Raw genomic sequence first — 14809 nt, 5'->3', positions numbered from 1 at the left:
TCTGTGTTAGCACAAAAATCATTCAGCAGGTTTGTGAAATCGGCTGAAGATCCACTTAAGGATATGACCTGTCATTTGCTCAAAAAAAAACTGTCTTCACTGAAGTTCTCATCCTAGTATGCTTCAAGTAAGGTTTGTACCAGACTGATAGTTTTAAAAAATCATCTATTTTTAAAATTAGATGTAAGAGAATGGAAAAATGTAATCTGGTATGTGTAGTAGACTATATTCTAGAAGAATGGTTGAGTACACTCTATCCAGTACCTTCATAAGAACATGTTTGCTTAATGAGTACAGAGGTTAAAGAATGATGATCATGAGCTCCTAGGCCATGTTGAAGTAGAACCAAGAATCAGGTCTATAAAGTGCCTATTTCTTAGCTCTGTGACTAAGCCCTTTCTTGGTTCTTGCCCAAGAGCTTGAGAGAAAAGTCTGAATATACATGGTACAAAATTCATGGAAATACATTGGTGAAATCTCTAAAACATTAAGTAAGGAGTCACTGTGCTCCTATTTTAGTTCTCAGAAAGACAGATTACATTTGTCTTTGTTAATGGCAGGTGACAGAAATTAGTTCAATGTTAAATGGCAACTCCTTTGTGTAACTACTTAAGAATAATAAAAAATTTTAAAAAGAAATTTAAATGCAATATTTTAAGAGGTTGGTGCTATTTAAAAATATTTATTTAAAATATTTAATTGGGAATGTTATCAAAAATATTTTATTGAAAAACATCTGGACTATGCAGCCCTACTAGAAGTACAGTATCACTAGAAACTTCAGTTACAACCATGCCATATCTAAAACAATGTAGAAATACTGCTAAAAGGTGAATATTTACAAATTATGTGCAATAATTCCACTATTATGTGTATAAAATAAATCTCTGAATGACAAAAATGAATTCAAGATTAGGCAGAAGCATTCTGCAGTTGATTGTCCAAAGTTATCATCAAAATGCATAAAGGAAGCCATGGGTCAAAGACAGAAGAAAGAAAAGATGAACAAGTTTATACTCCCACCAACAATGCAGTAAGGTTCCCTTCTGTCCACAACCCCTCCAGCATCTGTTGTTATTAGAGTTCTTGATTATAGCTATTCTAACTGGGATGAGGTGGTATCTCAATGTTGCTTTGATTTGGATTTCTTTTATGGCTAGGGAGGTTGAGCATTTCTTCATGTGTTTATTGGCCATTCTTCTTTCCACTTCAGAGAAGTTTCTCTTTAAGTCTTTAGCGCACTTATTTATTGGGCAGTTGTTTCTTTGAAGATTTGTTGTTAGGGGATTTAATTTTTTGAGTTCCAAGTATATTTTAGATATGAGACCCTTGTCCATTGTATGGCTAGTGTAGATCTTCTCCCAATCTGTGGGCTTTCTATTGATCTTGCTAGCTATGTCCTTTGCCATGCAGAAGCTCTGCAATTTCATGCAATCCCATTTGTCCAACCTTTCTTTGATTTCTTGTGTTTCTGAATCTCTATTAAGAAAAATTCAGCCTGTGCCAAGGAGACCTAGAGTTTCTTGTATTCAATCCTGTAAAGATTCCACATAGGGCTCCCCTATGACCCAGCAATCCCACTTTGGGGCATTTACTCAAATGATCCCAAACAAGACCATACTAAAGCTACCAGCACAACTATGTTTATTGCAACATTATTTACCATAGCTAAGATATGGAACCAACCCAGATGCCCCTCAGTAGATGAATGGATCAAGAAAATGTGGCACACATACAGGATGGAATTCTATGCCTCCATCAGAAATAATGGCATTGCCCCATTGGTTAGGAAATGGAAAGACTTAGAAAAAATCATATGAAGTGAAGTAAGCCAGGCCCAAAGAAACATAGGTCCTATGGTTTCCCTTATTTGCAATTGTTAGTATATGTCTGAGACAAGCAGAAATGGTCAGATAAGTTGATGTTAGGCGAAATGAACCTCAAGATAAGGATTCAAAGTTGTTTTTTCTTTCTTGTGATTGCTTCTAACATATATATAAGATGATTTCTTTGTTGCTTTTTATGTCCCTTCCCCATGGTATAACCCCTGTTTCCACTGTATTTGATGTTGGTATAATTTGTGGAGGGGAAGGAAAAAAACAAATTGTTTAAATAGAGATATAGGTGGACCCATTGCAACAATGAGATGTACAAGATGTTATGTCAAAAAATGAACTTTACAACTTTGGCCAGAGGGGGGAAGGGGAGAGGGGGGAAAGGGAGCGAGGGGGGAGGGGGTGGAGATAGGAAGGGATGGGAAGGGGAAAGAAAGGAGGAGGCAACAATGTACTCATTACCTTGGCCATGTAATTGTAACCCCACTGTATGGTATTTTCACAATGAAAAAAAAGAGAAGCAATAGATTGCCAAAAAAAAATAAAGAAAAGATGAACTTGGAAATATATATGAGACAGTTCCTAGACAGTTACTGTTCTAATGGTATAGATCTTGGAGAAGTGGTTGAGGTAGTTTCTATTTTCAGCAGAAGACTGAAACTAGAGACCCAAACAATTTGCTAATCATGACCCTGCTATACATATAAATGGATATGGATTTTTACAAAGTAATGACAATGGCAGTAACCACAAGATAACCTTAGTAAAGAAAATGATTATAAAGTGGTAATAAGGGAGAAATAGTAATAGAATGTCATATACACATTCATAAACAGGGTGCTTAGTAATAGAAAGGATAATATAAAACCAAGACAACATTTTTAAAAAATTTTTATATTGCCGGTTGTGGAGCCTGAACTCTGGGCCTGGGTGCTGTCCTTCAACTCTTCAGCTCAAGGCTAGCTCTCTACCAGTTGAGCCACAGCGCCACTTCCGGCTTTTTCTGCTTATGTGGTGATGAGGAATCAAACCCAGGGCCTCATGCATGCGAGGCGAGTACCCTACCACTGTGTCATCTTCCTAGCCCCCCAAAACAATATTAAGGAAAAAAAGAGAATTAACAATGTTAGAAGCCCAGACAGAAAATAATTTCCTGTTTGGTTAAACACATCAGAATAAGATAACAAATAGTCAAAAAGCACGCCACAATAATTTAAAGGAAATGAAACTCCCAGAGGTAATTTTACATGTTACTCTCTTGGAGATGAAGGTATTCTAAGGAGAAAGAAGAAAGAAAGAACCCGTGCGCTTCAAACTCTTCTCTACACTTTGGGTTTTGTACCACTGGCATAGAAGAATTCAGGGGAAGATGTTTTCAAATATTCTTTCTAACATAGCTCTGAGTTTTATCTCACCTTTCTCAGAACACTTTGAGCCTCAAAGCTTTATTGATCCTCAGTGTATGGAGAGATGCTGGTAATATCTAACTCACAGGATTTGGATTGGATTGAGATGAATAAAAACCTCTCACAAAATCTCATCCTTCCCTCTATTAAACCTGACTGTATCTCTAATATTTTAAGAATGACTTCATATTGTGAAGTTTCCAAAATTGAGGATCACATATGTTGACTGCATCTCTCATAAGCTTCAACTACTTTGCATATTTTTTAGAAATATCACAAGACTAGAATCACACAGTATATAGACTTTTATATTGGCTTCCTTCACTTAGAAATATATACTTAATACCCAACACAGTGTTAGCATTTCATAATGCATTTCTTTTCATTCTGTGGTATGGCCACTTCATTCTCAAATCAATCCTGATCTATGCCAGCCATCTCTCTCTCTCTCTCCTCTCTCTCTCTCTCCTCTCTCTCTCTCTCTCTCTCTCTCTCTCTCTCTCTCTCTCTCTCTCTCTCTCTCTCTCTCTTCTCTCTCTCTCTCACTCTTTCTGTCTCTCTGTCTCTATTTCTGTGTGTGTGTGTGTGTGTGTGTGTGTGTGTGTATGTGTGTGTCTGTGTCTGTGTCTGTGTCTGTGTCTATGTGTATGCTGGTACTGGGGCTTGTACTCCGGTCCCAGGACCTCTTAGCTTTTTTGCTTAAGGCTGATGTTCTACTTCTTAAGAGATGCCTCCTCCATTTACAGCTGTTTGGTGGATATTTGCCAATAGGAATTTCACAAACTGTTCAGCCTGGGATGCCTTCAAAGGACTATGCTTAGATTTCAGCTTCTTGTATAGCTAGAATTATAGGTGTGAGCCCTTGACACCCTGCATCCAACACTGTTTTCTGTTCCTATCCTTGTCATCACGATCAAAGCCATTTGAGCATTTTGGTTTGAGCCCCCATGATGATCATGATACCATGGCAACCTGACTTAATCAATGTTACTGGGCACTGACATAGCTGTGGGATGCACTGCCCTGTACATCTCTGAGCCAAGACCATGAATGACAGCACTGGACACTCTCATGCTCCATCTCTCAGTTTGGGTCCTTTTCTTGCTTACTTTAGGGGGAAAATGTAAACTGTAGTTGCTCTATACTTGAAATGAAATTTGCAATTGCCATGTCTTGAAATCCTCTCCCTGTCTTGGCATAATTCAGAATTCCATACAAACTAGTAAGAGAAAACAGATTTCAACATCCCAAGGGACTTCTCACTCAACTTCCACAGGGAAATCTCAGAGATTAACTATAGGAAATACAGCCTAGACTCCAGAAAAGTCTGGAAAGCCGATGGTTGTCTTCAAATCTTTTGTCCTATGAGCATCTCTACTCCACATTGTATATGTAGAATTGAATAGCCATAGCTTAGACTCTGGCCCCAGCTGCATCTGATCTGGGAGCTATTGCTCCTATTACTATGTGGCTGACTTAGCTGAATACCAGCTTCCAACCTCTATAATTAGCAGGCATCCTCTGAAGAGTTTGCCCCTTTTCTAGAGTCTGAATGTGCCTGAGATCTTCAGATATGGGCACCAGATGCCACCCATAGTATCAAGACTTTGTACATTAGAACAAGAGGCGACCTGTGCTCATGTACAATTCAGTGCTTTAAATTTCTTAAAAATTTAGAGATGTCAGCTGAGCTCGAGGACTGGGAGTTGGTGTTGAATGATTTGCTCTAAGTCAGTACTTTTTAAATTGTGGCACAATAACCTATTTATTCTAAGGCAAAAATATTTTGATCTCTGGAAACAGCTGATAAAATAGAGCTAAAGACCCTCCATTTATCTCTCTGCCATGTAATCCTGTTATTTGTCCATAATTAAATGACTCAGGGTTGAGCCACTGGACATTAATAGCCCTTCCTCAAAGTTTTCAAAGTGGAGCTAACAAATGAAAGTCACTCAAAGAAAGGGCCAGAGGTTTAGGTAATTATAAACAAATTTCTTACTATCAGGAGTATACTGTGCAATAATAAAGAAAACATTAAAAGAGAGAGATAGAATCCTGATAATGTGCAAGTCTCTCTTTTTGGTTGTTCTGGGGATTATTTATACCATTCTTTCCCACACTTATTACAAACAATACCTGAGGGTCCTTCAATAAATGTCCTTCATTGCTAGGCTTAAGTAGTCATCTCCTGCCACTTTTCTCACACAACACTGCTGAATTCTTACCAGGTAGACTCAGAATTGCTTGAAGGTCTTCAAGATTCAATCACTTTAAAGAATAAACTCTGTTCAAAGAAAGGAATTTTATTACAAAATGGCATTTTCTTGGGAGAGTCCAGGCCCTCCAAAAACAATTTTCCTGGGGATTCTTAATAAGACAACAAATCAAGTTGGGGTTCTGCTACTCCAAGTCATGCACGCGCATGGGCGAGCACACACACACACACACACACACACACACACACACACACACATTTCCAATTATGTTATGGTGGCTTGTCCAATTCCATTGCCTTTCCAAAAACCAACTGTGCAAAAGCTCTAAGAACTACAGGAAAACAAGATATCAAAGGAACTGAAAATAATTGGCAATTCCAAGTGTCATGTAGTATATTGGATGGCAGCAGAAACAGTTTATAAGTAAGAAACCTGAAGTGTAAAGAGAGTTAAGTGACATCCTTGAAGGCATTCAGATGTTAAACGGATGATGTAAGAGAAAATGCAGGTTACTTTTTTTTAAATCAAAGCGTGGCATGGGATTTAAAAACAAACAAAAAACATTAAGCAAAGTCAAAAACCACTCCCACACATGTTTGCTCTCACCAAGAACAGTTTTCTGGGTTCTCTGTGCACTGATAATGGTGTCACTTAAAAACAAAAAACCAAAATGAACAAAAGCAAAGCTAGCTCATTCACATAATATCCTTAGAAAAGACCACTTTTATTACTGTTGGTCTGGACGGGTCCCCAGGCGGCTGGAACTGTTGATAATGACTCTTAGAACGATAAGTGCATGGTGAGGTACTTAATTTACATTGTGAATCCGAGTAAACTGAGTATACCAAGAATACTTACAATATTCTTCCCAAGCCTATAGCACCTACTGGCCCCTCTTAGTGTCCCTCAGTCTCCACCTTACACAGGTTTCCATGGAAACAGATATTTGCTGCTCTGGAAAGGCAATTTCATTTCTGACTGGCTCTGCAGGAGGAAGACCCTAGCACCTACAGAGGCAACAGAAGAGGCACAAGGGTCTGTAAAGAAGCTGGGGTGGACATTACGGTACAGAAGAACCAGGATTGGAAGTCTTAAACAGGCAGTGATCAGATGCAACAATGGATGTGCCTCTTCCTCTTCCGGCTTCCCCATGGCCAAGGCTCTCCCTGAAGCTTCCTGGAATCTTGGATTCTGGTTTCCATTGTACTTTCCCTCCTCTCACCCTCCTAATCTCCATACTGAGTATGTTTTCTTTTGGCATGTACCATCCATCTGGCACAAGGAACAATTGCATGAGTGAACCATATGCCTCATTCCCCACATTGTTCCTTTCCTTATGCTTGAATTTCACTGCCATGAGCATCACTTCTCCGTCCAAAAACCAAAACAAAAAATAAAAGATTATGAGTTTTGGCCTCAGATATCCCTACAGTTTGGGGGTTTTTTTGTAATACTATATTTAAAAGGAAGATTGCTCAGGAGAAATGCTGCACCATGGTAGGACTTAAGATTAAAGAGAAAGGACCTTAATGAAGTCAGGTTGTATAGATTTAAGTATCTCTGCCTTGCTAGGGCTCTGTGCTGCCCCTTACCCTCTGGTCACCTAATGAACTCCACCCATCAGCCTTAAATCCCAGTACCATTGAAACCTTACCTTTCCTAGAAAAATCAGTGATTCTGATATTAAAGTCAACTTATTTGGACTTTGAATCACTCCCTAAATGGTGCTAGTACCTGGAACCATGTATTCTTCACCCTAGCCAAATCCATCCCTATTATTATATGCACAAATCTAGCTGTTTAAACAGTCCCCAGGTCTCAAGTCCATGAGGGCTAGACTTGGCACTAGGGCCATATAAGAACGTGATTGAGTCCTCAGGGTCCAAGTCATGAGTCCATGACTTATTCCTCTTGGCAAAAACCAGTCTCAGACAGTTTGAGGGAAGCGGTATTGCCAGCCTGCTTACTCAAGTCACATTATGGTGGGGGAGGGGCATGCATCTGGGTGTCGCTGTCAGCAGACACCTACCAAGCATATTCTCAGACCTCTCTCTGTTTACTTGTGTGATTTCTCTGTCTTTATCTCACTTCATCTTTTCTCTCTGTCTCTGCTTCTTCCTCTCCCTCTCCTCAACACTAGGGTTTTCAGGGCCTTGAAAGCTTGCTTGGCTCTTTTAAATCAAGGCTAGCATTCTGCCACTTGAGCCACAGCTCCACTTCTGGCTCTTTGGGGGTCCATCAGAGATAAGAGTCTCACAGACTTTTCTGCCTGAGATGGTTCTAAAACACAGTCTTCAGATCTCAGCTTCGACAGCAAGTAGGATTACAGCATGAACCATGGGTGCCTGGCTCATTCCTCTCTACCTTCTTTCCTTCAACTACCTTCTTTTCTTCCATTCCTCCCTTTCATGTTCTCCTTGTTTGTCATACTCTCTCTCTCCCTCCCCCCCCCCACACCTTGTATTGGCTTCCTATCTTTCTTACTCAAGCTGTCTCCATCTTTTTGTTGTTGTTGATGGTGGTGCCATGACCAGAGACTCTTGACTCTGGGCCTGGGTGCTGTCCCTCAGCTCAAGGCTCAAGGCTAGCGCTCTACCACTCGAGCTACAGCGCCACTTCTGGCTTTTTCTGTTTATGTGGTGCTGAGAAATCAAACCCAGGGCCTCATGCATGCAAGGCAAGCACTCTACCACTGAGCCACCTTCCCAGCCCCTGTCTCCATCTTTTTGTCATCTCCTGGAGTTATGGATTCTTTCTCCAGAAGGTTGGATGAAGCCTCCTCTGTTTGTAGCACCACTCACACTCCAGGGAATAAAGAGGGTGATCTCAGTGAGTCATTTGTGCTCTAGGGCGAGGCAGATCCCCGCACAGCATTTTAGTGTTGTTCTCTACACTTCTTAGCACAGCCCACCCTAACGAGGTACTTCATGATGACAGCCTGAGTTACAGGAGGAGTTCAAGGATGGGGTCATATCAACTGCTATCTTTATTGCCCCCATGTCATCTTGCCACTTACTATCTAATAAATAACCACTCTGCAGAAAACATCAGATGACTCTTTCAACTCCTCTGATTTTCCTGTAGGTACAATGGGTACAATGACTAGCTACTGCAAGGCACCAGTGTAATCTTAGCTACTCAGGAATATGAGATCTGAAGATGGTGGTTCAAAGCCAGCCCAGGCAAGAAAACCTGTGAGACTCTTATCTACAATTAACTGCTCAGAAAAAGCTAGAAGTGGTGCTGTGGCTCAAGTGCTAGAGCACCAGCCTTGGTCAAAAAAGCCTAGGGAAAGCTTCCAGACCCTGAGTTCAAGCCCCAGGACCAACAAAAATATAAATGACTAACTACTTTCTGAAAGTAAGGATAGAGTTGTTTATAATCTCTTTCCCCACAGGCTGCAAGGAGATCTGAAAGTGGTCAGTGTAATTTTCAATGTGGAACCCCACACAGGAACTTTTGAGTATGACTCTTGGTCTTCCTTCTAACATGTAATTTCAATAGGTATGTTTCCCATCTATCTGATGAATTTACATTGAAACGAATGATTTTCTGCCAAGACAAACCACAAAGAACCCTGGAATTAAGGACTGCCACATTTTTAGCTTTGGGTATTGCTAATGACTTCTCGTTCAGTACCATAGACAGCAACTTCTTTCTCTGAAGCTAGGCCCAGCTTTTGGTCAGTTTTGTTCTGGCCTGTCTAACTTCTTATGTGATCTTCCCTGTCAGTAGCAATCACTGATATGAACATCCAGTTAGGAAGAATTGGGACAAGTCCTCGGTGAAAAAGTATCCCTCTTAGTCCCCAATCCAAAACTTTTTCTACAGTAAGGTTAGTACTTGTCTCTAATGAGAAAGCTTCACAAACCTTAAGATTTCCATGGACATGCCTGCATATACATATATGTGTAATCTGTTCTGGGGGATATTTTAGAAGATTTCAAGAATTCAATTAGATAAAAGGATATTGTAAATAATTCTCCAGAGGACTTCAAGTAGTAACTTAGTTACCTTTTTCCTCTAGTCTCTTTTGACTCTTCTACAGAAATTAGAAAACTTTATTTGATACATATTTTCCCATCTTGTAATTATTGTCATTACCTAAATTACCACAAGTTTGAAATAAAGATATTTTGCCCTCCTGTTTCCCAATACTGGAGACCAGACGAACAGAAATAATTGGAAGATAAAATGTATTTTTTATTCAGTAAGATATCTGTACTCACTCAAGTCTCTTTTCTCTTTTTAAGTTGCTATGCCAAAAATGTTTAATAGCATTTTATGTAGCAGGAAAATAATAGGAAAATTCTATAGAAGTCATTGACAGGCTTATTCTGTTTGTTCCAACAGGCAGACAGCTTTCTTTTCAGATACCACAGAGTGACTGTGTTGCATATTTTCGTTTGGATATTGCACGTGATTACCAACAGCAATGGTCTAAAATATTCATTTAAAAAAATTGGAGAAATCTGTATCTTGAAATGAATGATAGGTGAAATCAAAATGCCTGTGTGGGGAAGGTGGGTCTAATACTAGAAAGAATCTTCATGCAAAGTATTCCAAGAGCATGCAAGTGCCAAAGAAAGAAGATTAAGAGAGAAAGATAAAAGGAAAAGGAAAGGAGCAGGGAGGAAGAACAAGAGGGTAAAGGGTAATGAAAAAGAAAGACAAGGACAGAAATATAATTATGATTGCCTGCATCAGGAGAAAGATTCCCATGACCCCACAGTGACAGAGGCAGGAACCACAGAGAGAAATTCAATCACTGGTCCTGCTATGAACAAGAGCCTCAGATCTTGTCAGTTTCTGACTAGCCAGGAAGGTAAAACAGGCAGACTTTTTTTTTGTCAGTTGTGAGGCCTGAATTCTGGGCCTGGGCACTGTCCTTCAGCTATTTAGCTCAAGGCTAGGGCTCTACCACTTGAGCCACAACACCACTTCTGGCTTTTTCTGCTTATATGGTGCTGAGGAATCGAACCCAGGGCTTCATGCATGCAAGGTAAGCACTCTACCACTGAGCCACCTTCCCAGCCCACAGGCAGACTTTTTCAAGAAGATTAAACTGAGAGTGAAAATACAACTGTTGTACATCCAGGAATTGAGTGTACTGTAATACAAAGTCAATTCTTCTCAAAATTCCCTAATCAGGGTTCAGAGACTAGTTGGAGAAAGTTTGCTACAGGAAAATCCCATTGACAGATGAGACTAATTCATCCAATATATATTTATATTTTGTGTGGCTATCAGGCAAGCTAGCAGGAAAATCTGAATCCCTGATCTTGGTTGCCCATCTAATCCAAGCCATGTTGCCTCCCCCTGAAAGTAATATCATCATTCCCTGTCTTCATCACCATTATCAACAGTGTCACTGGCAGAGCAGGTGTTTTTTTACCACTTACCATTCACTGGGTAAGATAGTGTACACTCAGTCTGAGCAGGATAATGGCTTTGTGAGGGAGGCCCTATATTTATATCTCAGTTGTGAATACCCATGCTCAAGAAGGCTAAGTAATTTTCCAAGAACATAGCATTCACATCCCTAAAGGCCTCAGAATGAGCAAAAGGCTGTTTAGCCTGTCTACAGCTTTCTACCTGCAATTCTCTACTTATTCAGATGCAAGGACATTGTCATATTTGAACAGATAAATATTGAATTCAGACTCTGTAATCCTAACTACATAAGAGGCTGAGATCTGAGGATTGTGGTCTGAAGCCAGCAGGAAAGTCCCTAAGATTTTTAATTCTAATTAACCACCAAAAGGACAAAAATAGAGCTGTGGCTCAAGTGGTAGAGTGTCAAAAAATGAAAAACAATTGAGAGAACAAGGCCTTGAGTTCTAGTCCCAGTTCTCTCTGTCTCTCTGTCTCTCTTCTCTGTCTCTCTGTCTGTCTCTGTCTGTCTGTCTGTCTGTCTGTCTGTCTGTCTGTCTGTCTGTCTGTCTCTCTCTCTCTCTCTCTCTCTCTCTCTCTCTCTCTCTCTCTCACACACACACACACACACACACACGGAAGATTCATTTGCTTTTAAAGAACTTTGAATGAAACCAGATCTGTTGAATCTCTTTATGCTTTTCACTGGGAACCCATTTACCTTCCCATCTCCTGTACTACCCAGCTTTCCATTACTATCATAAACACCTGAGATAAACAACTTATAAGAGAAATGGATTCTTTTTGGCTCACAGTTTTGGGAGTTTCAGTCCATAAACAAGCAGCTCTGTTGCTTTGAGGCCTGTAATAAGGCAGCATATCATGGCAGTTCTTCTCGGAGAAGAACTCTCCTTTCATATCTAGGAAGCCAAGAAGGAAAAGAGCCTCCCTATCCCTTTCAAGGTTAAGACCTAAAGGCCTCCAATTCGGCCCTAACACTTTATGGTTCCACTATTTCTCAAAATTTAACCTTCATGTTCCAAACCATAGCATTCCCTAATTTATTTGTTCTCCTATTCATCCAGCCATTACTAATAGGTAACTAGTTTGTATCTGAGACTATACTAAGTGTGAAAATATTAAGTGTAAGCAAAACATACAGTTTATCCGATGAGGGCAGAACAATATGCTATGTAAACACAGGCAGAAATATGAAGAATACAACAAGTAAGGAGCAAAAGCAATGAAGGTGCTAACTAAGACACTGTGGTTATTGGCCACAGTGAGGAAGGGACACCTGAGTGCATTTCAGCAAAATAAGAGAAATAATCACTCCCTAGATTAAGAAGAGCATGTACAAAGAAAGTCTCAGCTAAAAAATAAATAAATAAATAAATAATTTAAAAAAAGAAAGTCTCAGCTGACAGAAGCATCCTTGGTGTGCTCAGAAGATAGGGAAAACACCAACACAGCAGAGAGAAGATGTGGTCAAAATGGACATCATACCAATATGGATTGTGGAGGGTCTGATAGGCATTTACATTAAAAGTCAGCTTAAATTATTGAACAGGAGAGGCACATCCATGTGTTCAAATGATAATAATGCTTCAGAATGTGTAAGAATGCTGTGGAGAGGGCTTACTCTCAAAAATTAAGATGTGAATGAAGACAATCAAATTAAGATTCTTGCCAGAGACTAAGGCACAATACTTTGTGGCCTGGGGCAAATGGCAGCAGAGTTGGAGAGAGAACAGGGAGGAACAAAGGACTGCTTTAATACTTGGTCCTGAGCAAGAAAGAAGGTGGATTGAAGCAACATTGTCCAAATTGGAGGCTACTAGAGGAAGTGACCATTAATTTTGGAGGGAAGGGGAGATCAAGCACATAATTATAGATGACTGTGAAACATCTGAGTAGGAAAAGAGGTACAGTTAGGGAAATGAACCTCAAGATAAGTATTCAAATTTTTTTTCTTTCATGCAATTGTTTCTAACATATTTATAAGATTATTTCTATGTTGCTTTGTATGTCCCTCCCCCACGGTATAACCCCTGCTTTCACTGTATTTGATGTTGGTATAATTTGTGGAGGGGAAGGGAAAAAACAAATCGTTTAACTAGGGATACAGGTGGACCCATTGCAACAATGAGATATACAAGTTGTTATGCCGAAAAAAAGAACTTTACAACTTTGATGCGGGGGGGGGGGGGGCGGGTAGATCGGGTGGGGGAGGTAAGGAGAGTATGGGAAGGGATCGGAAGGGGAAACAAAGAGGAGGCAACAATGCTTGATAAGAAATATACTCGTTATCTTGCCCATGTAATTGTAACTCCTCTGTACAGTATTCTCACAATAAAAAAAAGAAGAAGAAGAAAAAGAGGTACAGGGTAAAATCTGTCTGAGATGTGAGAAGAAGATGTGAGAGTCACTTGCATACAGATAATATTAAAAGCCATTAAACAACCTCAGGCCACTGCCACACATATACAAAGATGAACAGATGGGGAAGATATCAGGGTTAAGCTCTAGGATATCAAGCATTTAGGGTTCAAAAGAATGAGGAAGCCCCCATGAAGGAACTGGGAACAAGTACCTATGAGGCACCAGGCATGCAGAGACTGTAATATCCTAGAAACCAGAGAGTACAGACTTCCATGAAAAAGTCAAAACTGTCTCCCATATTTTCCAAGGCTTAGGTCTGTCTCTTGTCCTAAGCTAATGAATGCCAACCAGAGCACCAGGTCTACATGAAAGCCTAACAATCCAGTGGGAAATCAGAGCCATCAGTAACTCAGGACAAAATTCTTAAGGCTTCAGAAAAGTGTCCGGAGATGCTTTACTCCCAGAGCAAGGAGCATGGAGACCATGTAGCTAGCTGGAGATAGCCATAGATCCTATTGCCAGGGCAGAACCAAGAATCTATGTCTACTGCAAAGTACATGTAATGCCAGAATGTAAGAAAAATGTCACAATTACTTAGAAATATTATAGTTCATTAAAAGATGTGCATGCAGTCAGAAAAATAGAGTAACCCCAAACTCTGGACCGCACTCCATATTCTTTTGGGTTTTCAGCATTGCTGTACAGGTCATAACTCAGGTCATATGCTCTTTAAGATCCTAAAAGAGAGATATCCACCTTCAGCAGGGAGAGCTAGGACCAATGGCTTGCCATCATTTAATGTTATAGATATTTGCTTTATTTCTCTTCCTAATTTTAGCTCTTCTTTGAATAAATTTCTAATCAAAACATGAACCTCAATGAAAATTCTAACAATAAAAATTCCACTCATGATGATCTCATTTCAAAATATTACCACCACATACAGAGGGGTGGATGTGATGAGATGTTCTTGGCTTTCCTGGAAACTGGACTTGACCAAATTCCAGGTAGAACAAATGAGCTTGGCTGAGTAGCAATGCACTGGTCAGACTCAGAGAAGATCAAAGATGTGCTTCTCACTGGATCACAGAAGCCATCTGCCTCCCCTTCCTCTGCCTCCCACATCTCACAAGACTATTCTTGTTTTCATCTATCACACCCCACTGATAGAACGGAGGGACTGTTGAATTCTCCTGGAAAAAAATCCACTCAACAAAAGAATTTGCACCCTAGGTAGATGGATATGCCTGAAGCTATCTTACAGGAGGGCAGGGCAGAATGACTTCTTATATTGCACAGTGCAGTGCTTTGAAAGTGTGCACTGGATATTTCTGTCCACACAACTTTCAAACTCCCCTTATTTTTGAGGGCCACAACCCATGTCACTCCAACCTCCCATTCCTATGTCCCAGGCTTCTGTCTTATACATGGCAACCTGGCAGCTGTCTTAATGTAAATCATATCTGTTCTTTTGTCTTTATTGTGAAAGGATTTCATAGATGCAGTCATAATATCCAATGTACATATGTGAAAATGGAACCAGGTAAATAGAAAGGATGTGTGGGGTTGGAAAGATGGAGGAAAATGATGAAAAGGG

Source organism: Dipodomys merriami, unplaced genomic scaffold (genome assembly GCF_024711535.1).
Source record: "Dipodomys merriami isolate MVZ:Mamm:240054 unplaced genomic scaffold, mDipMer1.0.p SCAF_14, whole genome shotgun sequence".
In the NCBI taxonomy this organism is placed as follows: domain Eukaryota; kingdom Metazoa; phylum Chordata; class Mammalia; order Rodentia; family Heteromyidae; genus Dipodomys; species Dipodomys merriami.
Note: the sequence above shows the minus strand (reverse complement) of the source record.